Genomic DNA, 13,294 nt, shown 5'->3' with positions numbered 1-13,294 from the left:
TAAAAAACAAAATAAGATAAACAGCTGAGCTAGGTTGTGTGTGAGGCATGGGGGGGGGGAGACAATTGAAAAAGAATAAGAAATTACTGTTCACCTTTCCCTAAGTGCCAGCACTGAGATCTATGCAAACCAAATTAGAATAAGATTAGCGTTAGTTCGACTTGGATGCTTGTGATGAGAAAATTACAGCCTGGCAAGTATTATTGGTAGTACTGAAAATGTGCTAACTCCTAGGGATTGTGATGAATTTAGAATGAAAACTTGAGTTGGAAAGATTTTTTTTTTAGTAGAAAGGGGGCAAGGACATAAATATATTGAGGAAAGTCTGCTTCTGACTCAAGAAAAAAGCCACCAAATCAATCCAAGTTGATCTAGATGATAAAAACTAATAAAGATGCTGAGCAATCTGAAGGAGGAAAGCCAAGAGCATGAAAGAGTAGATGAAAAGATTTAGGACTTTATGAAAAGCATTATGAGGACAAACTTTTTGCAACTTCCAACATCTCCAATGGTAATTATGTGCACCTTTCCAATCGCCAAATGGGGTAGATGAATATTAGTATAATTCTGGCACACTACCCTTTCTCTGAGGACAGCAGAGTAGCCAGCCTCTGATGCCAATCTTTTGCTTTCCCTCCTGGCAGAAATCTAAAAGTAGGGAAGTACCTATTTCATTTATACGCTTGAGGATAACATAGCTAGCACTATCATCCTCTCTCCCAAGAGTTTTTCTATGTTGCTTTCATATTATAATCTGCTTATATTACAATTCATATTATAATCCATCATAATTTCAAGTCATAGTCCATATGTGGAAGTACGTCCATTTACCTGCCTATCTCTAAATAAACCAATTATTCAGATACAAATGCAAAAAATGGAATTATTATATAATTTGAAAAAGAATTTTCCATTTACTCATTAGAGAAAGAAGATAAAAGAGAGAGAATGAGAAAAAAAGCAAGAGAGGAGGAAAGAGGAAAAGGGAAAGATGGGAAGACAGGGAGGGAGAGAAGAGGAGAAAAGGGTAAGAGAGAGAAGGAAGAGAAGAGGAGAAATAGAGACAGAGAGAGACAGAAAGGAGGAAGAGAAAAAGACAAGGAGATGGAGGAAGGAAAAGGAGAAAAGAAAGAGGAAGGAAAGAGGGGGGAGAGAGAGCCAGAGACAGAGAGAGAAAAGGAAGAGAGAGAGGTAGAGGGAGAAAGGGAAATAAGAAAGGGAGGGAAGGAAGAAAGGAGAAAAGAAGGAAGGAAGGATGAGAGGGAGGAAAGAAGGAAGGAAAGAAGGAAGGAAGGAAGGAAGGAAGGAAGGAAGGAAGGAAGGAAGGAAGGAAGGAAGGAAGGAAGGAAATAAAGAACTGCTTAGGAATATGTTGGAAATTATGGGGGCCATATATTTTCCTGGATGGCTTAGTTATCCCAAAGGACAAGTGAATGGATTTGTCATCCTTACCTGTCACTTCAGCTTAGTGACATGGTACCTAAAAATACAAAAGTTCTGGCTAGTAGAAGTAAGGGAAAGACGTATGAACTAACATAATTGGCACTAAGGTATAGCTAGGCATACAGACTCCACTTATGATTCCCCTGATATAGGTGATTTCAGGATGAGAGAAATTTCTCTGCCATTTCAAGTTAGCAACTCCTCCACAACTTTTGGTCTTAGGTTGCTGCATAGAACATTGAGAAGTTAATTGACTTGCCCAGGGTCACACAAACATTCTGTGTGAGAGGCAGGACTTCCTGGGTCCAAGGCCAGCTCTCTATCCATCATGCCAAACTGCTTCATAATGTACAGATTCAGATTCTATATATAAGGTCTAAACTTATTATAACAAAGTTCTTTTTTTTTTAATTATGTAACCTTGGACTAGACAAGCAAAATCCAATAACATACTCTGCAACAATAAAAATATCTCCAATGTTCTTAGTTTGGTCTGTTATTAAACAATAAGTACAAGATTAATTGCTAATGGCAAAGAAGTATAATATTAACTGATTCACAAGAGTTCATGGTCAATATATAAGTATATTTAATATATATCAAAGGACAAAATGTTTTATATTTTCTCTTGTATTTTCTGAAAAAAAATATTCTTTTTATAAGCTCAAATTTGGTTGGCCTTTTTAAATCTTTTCATTCAATATTGTATAGGCTTCCATTTTCTTTTCTCTTCTGTAGTGCTCTTATCAGTATAAGAACTGACTTGGGGGGAGCTCCCCCTACAGTGAGATAAACAAGCAACAATACTTCCATTTCATTCAACTGTTTATTCCATCTCCTCCTCTTGAGACATGGCCAACGACAGTCTGTTTTTCTTACATATTTTTCAAATTTAGGGACTGAAAAATATTTGATCATGATGGTAACTGCAGGCTGTCTCCAAGAGCCCTGCTGCTAGAATTCATAAGTGAGATGCAGCCTTTCCACCAGGGTTATCATTAGAGCAACTTCTATTAGAGCAATGGTGATTCATTCATCCAGTGGAGGGAGAGAAGACAGGAGACGTTTGATGCTCTCTGTTTTAAGATATTGTGACTGGCTGGAAATATAAAGGAGACTGGTATTGGGATTTTTGGTTTTTTTGTTTAGGACAGCAGGGTTCCCATCCTTAGCAAAAACCAAACAAGCAGTAAAAGATAAGCAGAGAGTTAGTTAAGGGACTGGGGGGAGGGGGGAACCTTATACGGCTGAACATATTTCCTAATTTATTTTATTATGGACTATTTGAAAGCAGCTCTTTCACTGTAATCAATTTTTAATTATTCCAGGCCTGATTGATTTTCCAGCCCATAGGTTATATTGAATCCCTTCATGTCCTCCCCATCCACATCTTTTCAACATGTTTTTTGATTAGTACTTCTACCAGAAAGTTGTTGTTTGTATGTTACCTCCTCTATTCAAATATAAGCTCCCTGAAGGCAGCAACTGTTTTTACCTTTCTTTGCATCCCCAATACTTAGCATAGTACCTAACACTTAATGAGGGCTTATTGACTGACATTGACTTTAAGCTGTTGCTTGTGGTTCTGACATATTGGGCAAAGAGGGGGGGGGGAGGAAGGGGTGGTCAGAAAAAGTATAATCACTTTTCCTCCCCCTTACAGCCCTTCAAGTACTGTTTTCCCCTCCCCTTTTATGTCTTCTCTTCTCCAGGCTAATCATCCTCAGTTAATTAAACTGACCATGAGCCTTTCTGCCACCTTGCCTGTCCTCCTCCAAATGCTCATTAACTCATCAATGACTTTCTTAAAATGTGGCACCCCAAGCAAACACAATATTCAAGACACAGTCTGACCAATGTAAGCAGGATCAGAACCATAATTCCCATTTACTGAACATCGAGTCCCTTTTAGTGAAGCCTCAGATCACATGAGCATTCTGGCTGCCATATTGAAATTGTGGTCCACTATATTCACATACATACACAATCTTTTTCACAGAAAATGTTGTCTAGTCATGCTTTCTCACCTTTAACTTTACATCAAAAGTCATTTTCCTCTGCTCATTCTTCCCATCACTTGTACATTCTGACCTCCTTCCAGATATATTGGCCTAACAACTGGAGTTTGTCACATTATCACAAGAGGAGATGGCTACTTATACATCCAGAGACTGAAACACCCCAAACTTGCTAAGCATGGATTTATTTCCCTGAAATTCCAACTCTTTGAGTATAAACCTCTATTCATATGTTTTCGAGAAATCATGACTGTCTTCTCCTTTTTACTACAAGGGCCCCACAAGTAAACAAAGCTCAGCAGTTAACCATCTGACATTAAAAAATGAGATTCAGTCAAGTCAGTTCAGTCAAACATAATAGCAGCTAAATCTATAAAGAAGCATATTTAGGCTCAAACAAGGAAAAATTTAACAATCAGTGCAAAAGTAGAATTGGCTGCCTAGGGAGTCATTGGTTCCCAAATTACCAGAAATCTTCAAATTAAAGCTGAATAAGCATTTGTCAGAGATGTTGTAGAAGGAAAAGGTTGAAACAGATGATCACCAACATCCCTTCTAAAGCCGAGATTCTGTAATTCCATAAGCTCATTTTGGGTTCCTTTGGCACTCAAATCAAGTAATCCCAGGGCTGCCAGTCTATGCTATGGAGTAAAACTGGAACTCAGTCTGTATTTTACCCCATTTCATATGCTAGCCAGGTAAGCTACATCCCTGATCACATATTTTATTTGCTTTTGCAAATGAGTTTTATACAATCAAGTTTTCCTAAATGAGTCTATGGACCCTAAAGAGCTTTCCAAAGGTAGCAAACAAAAATGTTTGTTTGTTTTATTCACATTGTTAATATCAGGACTGTCTCCACAATAAACATAATGAAAATAAACGGCTGGCACATGCATAGCCTCAGAGGGGAGTGAATACATAATAAACTCTTGGAAATTATTTGCTCTCATTTGTCCTAAGTATCACAGGATGGGGCTTCTCATCATTTTCTCATGCAGCAGAAAGCCCTCTTCACATTTTAAAGAAGTAATTTTCATATGAACAAGGCAATGGAGTCAGGGGGAAACAAATATCTAACATATTCACATGGACATAGCTGATATATGCCATCATAATAATAGAGATGACAGTGATGATGAGAAAGACGATAGCCTTTATACAGTGTCCTAAAGTTTGCAAAGCATATATTATCTCATCTCATACTCATGACCACCTGGTAAGGTAGGTTCTGCAGTTATTATTAGTTCCACTTTACAAATGAGGAAACTGAACCTCAGGGAGGATAAGTAAATGGTTTAGAGGTAGCATGGCACAGGGTACAGGACTTGGCATCAGGAAGACCTGAATTCAAATCTGGCCTCAGACACTTACTAGCTGTGTAATTCCAAGCAAGCCCTTTCCAGGGCTTGGCACAGTGTCTGGCACATAGTAAATACTTAATAAATGCTTGTTGATTGATTGATTGATTAGCCTTTCTCTGTCTTAGTTTCTTCATCTGTAAAATGGGGATAATAATGGCACCTACTTCCAGGACTGTTGTGAGTTTAAAATGAATTAATACATGTAAGGCACTTTGTAAACCTTATTGTTGTTGTTCAGTTGTTTCAGTCTTGTCCCACTTGGGGTTTTCTTGGCAAAGATACTGGAGTGGATTTCCTTCACCAGCTCATTTGACAGATGAGGAAAATGAAGCAAACCAAGTTAAGTGACTTGCCCAGGATCACATGGCTAGGAAGTGTCTGAAGTCAGATTTGAATTCAGGTCTTCCTGACTGCAGGCTTGGTGTTCTATCTACTGTGCCACCTAGCTATGCCTTATAGTGCCATATTTTTATAGCACTATATTTTTATTTTGTTTGTTATTATTATTATTACCACCAAATGTATTACCCTGGGAAAGTCACCTAACTTCTACAATCCCCCTGGCTGTTATGAGACTGAAATAATAGAAAGGGAAATCCCATTCTAATGCATAAAATGCATAAAACATCTACTTACCAAGGCACAAAAAAGATATATGCAAATTGAGTTACAAACTACTCCTTAAAGAAACAAAGAACTTAATAGCTGGAAGAATATTCAGTGTTTGTGGCTATGCTGTGTCAATATAATAAAAATTACAATGCTATCAAAATTAACTTTTACTTTTGATGGTATATTAATCAAATTGCCAAGGGGATACTGACTTGAAAGATTATGTATAAGATATATCCAGGTCCCCTGGATCTAACCCTTGACCTTTGAACCAAGAGACCCACAAGCAATACCTATGTACCCAGTCTTTCTAAATTTCTTTGAATGTGGGGGAGGAAGAGGATGGGGTATAGATTTTGATAAAATAATAACAAAGTTCATTTGAAAAAGGGCAACTAGGTGGGCACAATGGATAGAGCACCAGCCCTGAAGTCAGAAGGACCTGAATTCAAATCCGGCCTCAGACCAAACACTTGTCATATACTAGCTGTGTGACTCTGGGAAAGTCACTAACCCCCAGTTGCCTAAAAAGAAAAATTCATTTGGAAAAACAAAAGATCTAGAATATCAACGGAAATGATGAGGTCTCTACTTCTTTGGCAAATAGTGCTTCAAGACTCCAAACTATATTATAAAGCAGCAGTCATCAAAACTATCTAGTATTGGTTTAAAATAAGAAAGATAAATCAATGGAGTGAACCAGACAAGGGAGAATCAGAAACAATAGAACTTAATAACCTAGTGCTCACTAAAGTGGAAAACATACAATTCCTAGTTTAAAAAAATACTCCTTATCTGATAAAAACTGCTAGGAAAACTGGAAAGCTATCTAGCAGAAATTAGGTTTAGACAAACACCTTACTCTACCTTCCACAATACTTTCTAAATGGATATGTGATCTTAATATTAAAGATCATACTATTAAAAAAGTAAAAGAGAAATAGGTCACATACCTCTCACAACTCTGGGTAAGAGATATATTCTTAACCAAACAAGAGATAGATGTAATTATGAAATATGAAATTAATAACTGATTACTTGAAACTAAAAAGGTTCTTCATAGACAAAATTAATGCATGTAAGATAATAAGGGAAGGAGTTTAATGGAAAAAATCTTTGTATCAACTTTCTGACAAGAATTGCTATTCAAGATAGGTAAAATATAGATTTCTCCAAAGAGGAATAGCAAAGTATTCACAACCACATGAAAAAATGTTCCAGATCACTAATAATAAGAGATATGTGAATCACAATAATCCTTAAGTTTTACCTCACACCTTGCAAATTGGCAAAAATGATAAAACATGGCAAATCAACATTAGAGGGATGGTGGAAGGATAGGCACACTAATACATTGTTGGTGGAGCTGTGAAATGGTACAACTATTTTAGAGAGTAATTTGGAATTATGCAAAAAAGTGACTAAAACTTCCATATCTTTTGAACCAGAGAATCCATTGGACTTATACATACCTCCAAGGAAGCCTTCAACAAGAAGAAAGTCCTCATATACACCAAAATATTTATAGCAACACTTTTTGTGATTGCGAGGAATTAGAAACAAAGTCATCTTATCAATTAAGCAAAGGCTAAATAAATTGTAACACATAACTGAAATTGAATATTACTGTGCTGTAAGAAATGATGTGTGTGATGAAAAAAAGAGAAGTATAGAAAGAGCTATAATGAACTGATGCAGAGTGAAGTAAGCAGAACCAAAAAAAAAAATTCACAATAATTACAATAATGTAAATGGAAAGAACAGTTACATGACAAAAAAAAAAGTAATTATAAAGATCAAGCAGAACTTGAATGAAGAAACATGAGAAGATAGCCCCAACCTACCCCTTCATGGAGATGGGAGGTCCACAGGTATTACACATTACACGTTTTTGAACTTTTTCAATGTATTGATCAATTGTGCTAATTGGGTTTTTTTCCTCTAAAAAATACTATTTGTTATGTGGGATGGCTCTCTGGGAGGAAGAAGAGAGTGAGTAGCACTTATATGATGATATAAAACAAACAGAAGATATCAATAAAAATTATTTTTAAAAATACAATTGGAAATATTAAATGAAATGAAAATGAAATAAAGAATAGATAATGGTAATTTGAGGTTTTCTAAGTCAATACATAGCTGGAGGGATACTTATGGACAGTTTAGTGCTCTGTTTCTATCTGAGTTTGACATCACTGCTCTAGGCAATATTTTAAAGCTATAAGTCACAGGGAAAAAAACGAATCTACATTGATAGAGGTCATTTCCTCACCCAAAAATCATTTGTGAAATCACAGGTCCAGTTCCTATAAACACTTAGAAAGATGGCACATTTTATATGTTTAGAGGCAAACAACTTCAAGAAAGCATCAGTACTTAAATTCTATTGTAATTATTTTCAACTATGATAACCTGAAAATGCTACTGTTGGTTCATAAAAAAAGGTGTGTCTCTTTGGTCAAAAGCTGAACTCTGTGAGAGGCCCACTTTTGGAAGTCTCCAATACAACCTTCCTTAGGTTTTGAGAGATCTGGAAAATGGCCTCCACCTTCCAAATGCTTAATTTTGTTCTACTTCCCAATTTACCACTCCATTTCATAGAAATTAAAGCATCAGCAAATGTTGTTTACAGGGGAGTCACAAAGAACTCCAATAAGCTACATATTATCTTAGCTTTATTCAAAAGCCCAGAAAGCAAATCAATGTGGAATAATGGAACAGGATAAAATGAGTTCAGTCAGAAAGAAAACCTATCTTCGCTCTGAGGTGGCACCCTTCAGCAAGGCAGAATAGGAGGAGGGAGAAAAAAAGCTTGGTCTCCTATCATAATAGAATCCATGATCCATCACAATGACTGCCTGGCAATGGAACTGATGGGAGAAATATAAGTGAAGTTACATACATTACATCAACCAATCCATTTCCTTCCAAGCTAATGAAGAACAGCCAACCCTACCTCATTCATCCTCCACCTCTAACTTATAATGTTTCTAATTAAGATTAGCCTATCTAAAGGAAGTTAAAGTAGCCCTTAGTATTCCTTATAATAAGGCTGTGTTCCATAGCCAAGATCCATAAATCAAGTCCACACTGGAACAAAATGAGAAATGTTAAAGTCAACTGGAATTTCTGGAAGTTTAGAGGTGGGCCCAGCCTGGTTGCTCTTCTGAGTTCTTTCATGATTATAAATACCTTTTGAGAAAATAATCATAGGTAATTCTCAAATTTAGAGACAAAGGTAAATTCTCATATGGGTATGTATGGCCTTCCAACACAGAAACTAGAAATCTCCATAGGAGAATCCCAAACTGAGTAACTTATTAAAGCATTGGTTACAAGGCAAGGCAGCATTTTAAAATCCAACCATTCTGGAAAGCAGTTTGGAGTTATGCTAAGAAAATGATTAAAAATGTCTGAACTCTTTGACTCAGAGATTCCATTGCTAGACAAAAAAAAAAAACCAAGGAGATCAGATACAGAAAGGTCCCACATACATAAAAAGATTCATAAAAGTACTCTTTGTAGTAGCAAAGACCTAGACACAAAATAAATGTTTATCAGTTAGGAAATGGCTAAACAAATTATGGTATCTGAATGTAAGGAATATTATTGTGCTATGAAAAAAACAATAGGGCAGTTAGGTAGCACAGTAGAGAGAATGCCAAGCCTGGAGTCAGGAAGATTCATCTTCCTGAGTTCAAATCTGGCCTCAGATTTGTGTCACCTTGGGCAAGTCACTTAGCTTTGTTTGCCTCAGTTTCCTTATCTGTAAAATGAGCTGGAGAAGGAAATGGCAAACCACTCCAGTATCTTTGCCAAGAAAACCCCAAAATGGGGTGATGAGCAGTCAGACAAGACTGAAAAAACGAATATGATGAAGAAAGAGAAGAAACATGGAAAGACTTACATGCATTTATAGAAAGCAAAAAAAAGCAAATCCAAGAAAACAATATACATAATGGCTACATCAGTGTACATAGAAAGAACGAACAAAGCCCTGAAGATCATTGAATTCTGATGACCAACCTTGGCCCCAGAGAAGAGATGAGAAAATGCATCTAACATTGCACATGGTTGATTGTTGTTCTTCGTGCTCAAAGAGAACCAAAATGACATCACTATGTCAGGGTCAAGGTACAGTGTTTCCAGCTGTGGCTGATCAGACCAATAGGAGCTCAGGAAGCTTTACAGGTCAGGAACAAATAGTCCATATGACCATTTGGAGTGGAGATGTCTCTAAAATTGGCATATGCCATCAGATTCAGTTAATACATTTGATTTTGCTCAATAATTTTTCTTTTTTTTATTATTCTTTGTTACAAGGAACAGCTCACTGGATAAGATAGTAGGGAGGGATGTATTTAGAAATGATGGTGACAGAAAAAATAAAAGATATAAATGAAAAAATTTAACTTTTTTTTTTAATGTGAGAGCAAGTATGTAGTATAGTGACTTTGGAGCCAAGAAGCCTATGCTTGAAGTTCTTCCTGTGACACATACTGGCTCTGTGACCTTGAGCAAGTCATTTAACCTCTCAGTGGCCCCAGAAAACTCTCTAAAACTATAAATTGTAAAGTAAGTGCTAACACATTGCCTGGCATATAATAAATGCTTAATAACTTTGCTCATTCATTCATATGTTACAGATGAGTTGCTGAGCTGTAATGGTAGAAGGAGTTTGCACACCAGGAGTTCCCCCACACCAGTTAAATCACAATCCTATACTAAATCCTATCTAAAACAAAAGTAGCATATCATATGCCCTGTTCCACATCCTTCTAAATGTGTGCCCTAGACTGCTACCTACCTTGCTGTTACATACTGATCTAGTTCTAATCTAGTGTTCTGCTGGGGAATAACTTTAGCCAAATTATTTACTCAATGGCCAAAACAAATCACATTGCCCAGAGCCTAGAACTGACACTCATTTTTATCTGATGATGCTTTGTCTTCATTTTCTGTTTACCGACATGTGGCAGCAATGACTCCAGGGGCCATTCTCCTACCGCGCCAACCTGTGACCAGCATGACAGCTGTCGAGCTCACCAGCAGCTTAAAAGACTTCCTGAGACAAGGGACTTTTGTCCTGAAGCTTAATATATTCATTGCAAGGTCTATGAATTCCATATTTAGACACTGCCTTGTTGTGTTTCAGAGGTCTTTAATGTGCCCTTAAACTGGATAGGATTATGTGGGATCTCTAATGAATATTTTTTCCCATATGTTAATTTTTGTCTGGGGCTATGAATGAGAAGTTGGGATTCAAGAGATGCCTTCTTTTAGCATCATAAGAAGAGGGACCTGGAATCATCACCCCAATTTTAATGAGATATCGATCTCATCTGTAAAATGAGCTGGAGAAGGAAATGGCAAACAATTTCAGTATCTTTGCCAAGAAAACCCCAAATGGCATCACAAAGAGTAGGACATGGCTGAAAAAATGACTGAAAAAAAATGATCTCTTACTGAATGTCAAGGAGAATGGGTCATTCCTCTACAACCTGGTCCTATGCTATAACCATTAAAAGTCTGTTTAAATAGTCATAAGAACATAGATTTGGACCTCAAAGTGACCTCAGATGCTTTTAGTCCAATCTTTCAATTTCGCACATAAGGAAACTGAGCCCGGGGAGGTTAAGAGACTTGCCTAGATTCACATGAGTACTAAGCATCAGATAACAGATTCGAATCCAGGTTCTAGGACTCCTAAGGCCAATACTTTTCCCCTGTATCAAGCCAGGATGTGACTTGAGCAAAACTATTCTTTTCAAATATGCTTATGTTTAGTAATAATAATAATAATAATAGTTAGCATTTATATAGCTCTTCAAGGTTTGCAAAGCACTTTATAAAGCACTTTATCTCATTTTATTCTCACCACAACCCCAGGAAGCAGGTAGTAGTATTATGACCCCCATTTTATAGATCAGGAAACTGAGGCTGTCAGAGGTTGTGACTTGTTCAGAATCACACAGCTAGCAAGTGTCTGAAACAGGATTTGAACTCAATTATTTCTGACTCCAAGTCTAGTGCTCTATCCACTGTGTCACCTGGCTTTATAAATAGAAGAGTCAAGAATAAGGAAGGATTGATTTATTGGCAACTGCCATTTGAGTCTGAATCTAACTGTATTGGTTTCATTGCACTTCACAACTCCACACGGGGGTCAGACTGGGTTGCTGGGGGACATATAGCAGTCTCTTCCCATAGTCCAGCTATGATTTGGGGCAACAAAGTCAGGTAGCGATCCATGTATAATGACGCTCATAACTGCATGTGGCACTTTCATTTCCAGCTGCTGCTATGCAGCATTGGCAAAAGCATCTATCCACTGATGGGGGAGAGAAGGGAAAGGGAAGGAAAGGAAAGAAGCTTTTGTATAGAGCCTACTATGTGCTAAGTATGTTTTACAAATATTATCTCATTTGATCCTCACAACAACCCTGTGAAGTAGATGCTGTTATTATCCTCATTTTACATTTGAGGAAACTAAGGCAGAGGTTAAGTGATTTGCCTTGACAAAAGGACTTTTTCTGTATTGCCAGAGGATAGAACCAAGAGAATAGATGAAAGTTACAGTGATGGTTCTCCAACAGACCCAATGGGTTGCCTTGGAATGCTGTGAGAACTCTTAAAATACTTTAGAATGTTATTGGGGCACTTTAGGTAGAAGTTGTATGATCAACTGTCACGAACACCATACAAAGGACTCCCATACTGGGAAAAAAAAATATGGACTAGATGAATTCTAAAGTCCTTTCCCATTCCAAGAGATTTTTCTGATAAATGGGAGGTGAAGAAATCCAGCATCAGTTCACATACTAAACCATTAATCTGGACTTTGGAATATTGGGATTGTCTCATTTATCTTACCTATCCATCGACCCAGCTGCTTATGCTACAGATGCCCAAGAATCATAGATACCCAAACTCAAGAGTTTAGTCGAAAGTTTACTTTTGAGTTTACAAATTCAAAAGGTTACTCAAAGAGGTAACAGTAGCTAAATTCAAGTTATGGGAGAAGAAAATGAAGTTCACCTTAACTTAAGTTAATAGAAAAATCATGCTGAAATTCAAAATCAATTTAAAGAACCAAGGCAAAGTCTGAAGCCCTTTTTAAGCAGTAAGATAGATTGAGAGAAATATTGCATCATCCTTCACTACCTATTAAATGTATAGCTGATTTTTTTTTCAAAGTTATGATGACCAAAGAGCCCAGAGAACTGCCGGAGTCAGTCTCAAGACCAACACATAATGGTACCAGCTAAAGGAAACAGGATAACTTCAGAGAAAGTTTGCTATATTGCCCCGGCACCAGTCAACATTTTTGCTATCATTTTCTGTTCTTCCAAATACTACTCAACTTTTGAACTTCCCCTCAGAACCCGTAAGATATTTTCTAATCATGGGGTCCACTTCCATGTTGAATTTTCATTCATTAGAGGAAATATATTTGACATCTTTTTAAAAAAAAATAATTTCAGTGTTTATACCCTGCAGGCTTGGGTTTCCTATTAAGAATAATATTAGTGCCAATGAATAGTCAGTCCCTCAGTTATTGATGAAGCAGTTGGGTCTTTCAAAAGCTCATGATCTAACATCCTATGGACATCTAAGGGAGGGTGGTTAATCATGTCTCTGTGTAGAAATGTCAATCTTGAAACTCACCAGAGTCTCATCTATTGACAGCTCTCAGCACGTTTACACTTCTCCACTTCCTCTTTCTTTTTCAGAATCACAGCAACATAGATTTTTCTCTACTGGTTTTCCACACAGAGAGAGATTCTTCATTTTTCTCTGCTTGTGTTGATTCCTATTCTCATTTACTCCTTTCAAGAATGCCATAGGAAACACTAT

At 37.0% G+C, this 13,294-nt stretch overlaps 1 protein-coding gene across 1 annotated transcript in view; it reads right to left on the bottom strand.

Annotated features, from left to right (window-relative positions):
- Positions 1-13,294, bottom strand: part of TPH2 (tryptophan hydroxylase 2) — a 129,392-nt gene that overhangs the window by 91,167 nt on the left and 24,931 nt on the right.

The sequence above is a fragment of the Phascolarctos cinereus genome, unplaced genomic scaffold, assembly GCF_003287225.1.
Source record: "Phascolarctos cinereus isolate Bilbo 61053 unplaced genomic scaffold, phaCin_HiC Scaffold_1;HRSCAF=81, whole genome shotgun sequence".
NCBI classification, from domain to species: Eukaryota; Metazoa; Chordata; class Mammalia; order Diprotodontia; family Phascolarctidae; genus Phascolarctos; species Phascolarctos cinereus.
This window is presented reverse-complemented; position numbering and strand designations above follow the sequence as displayed.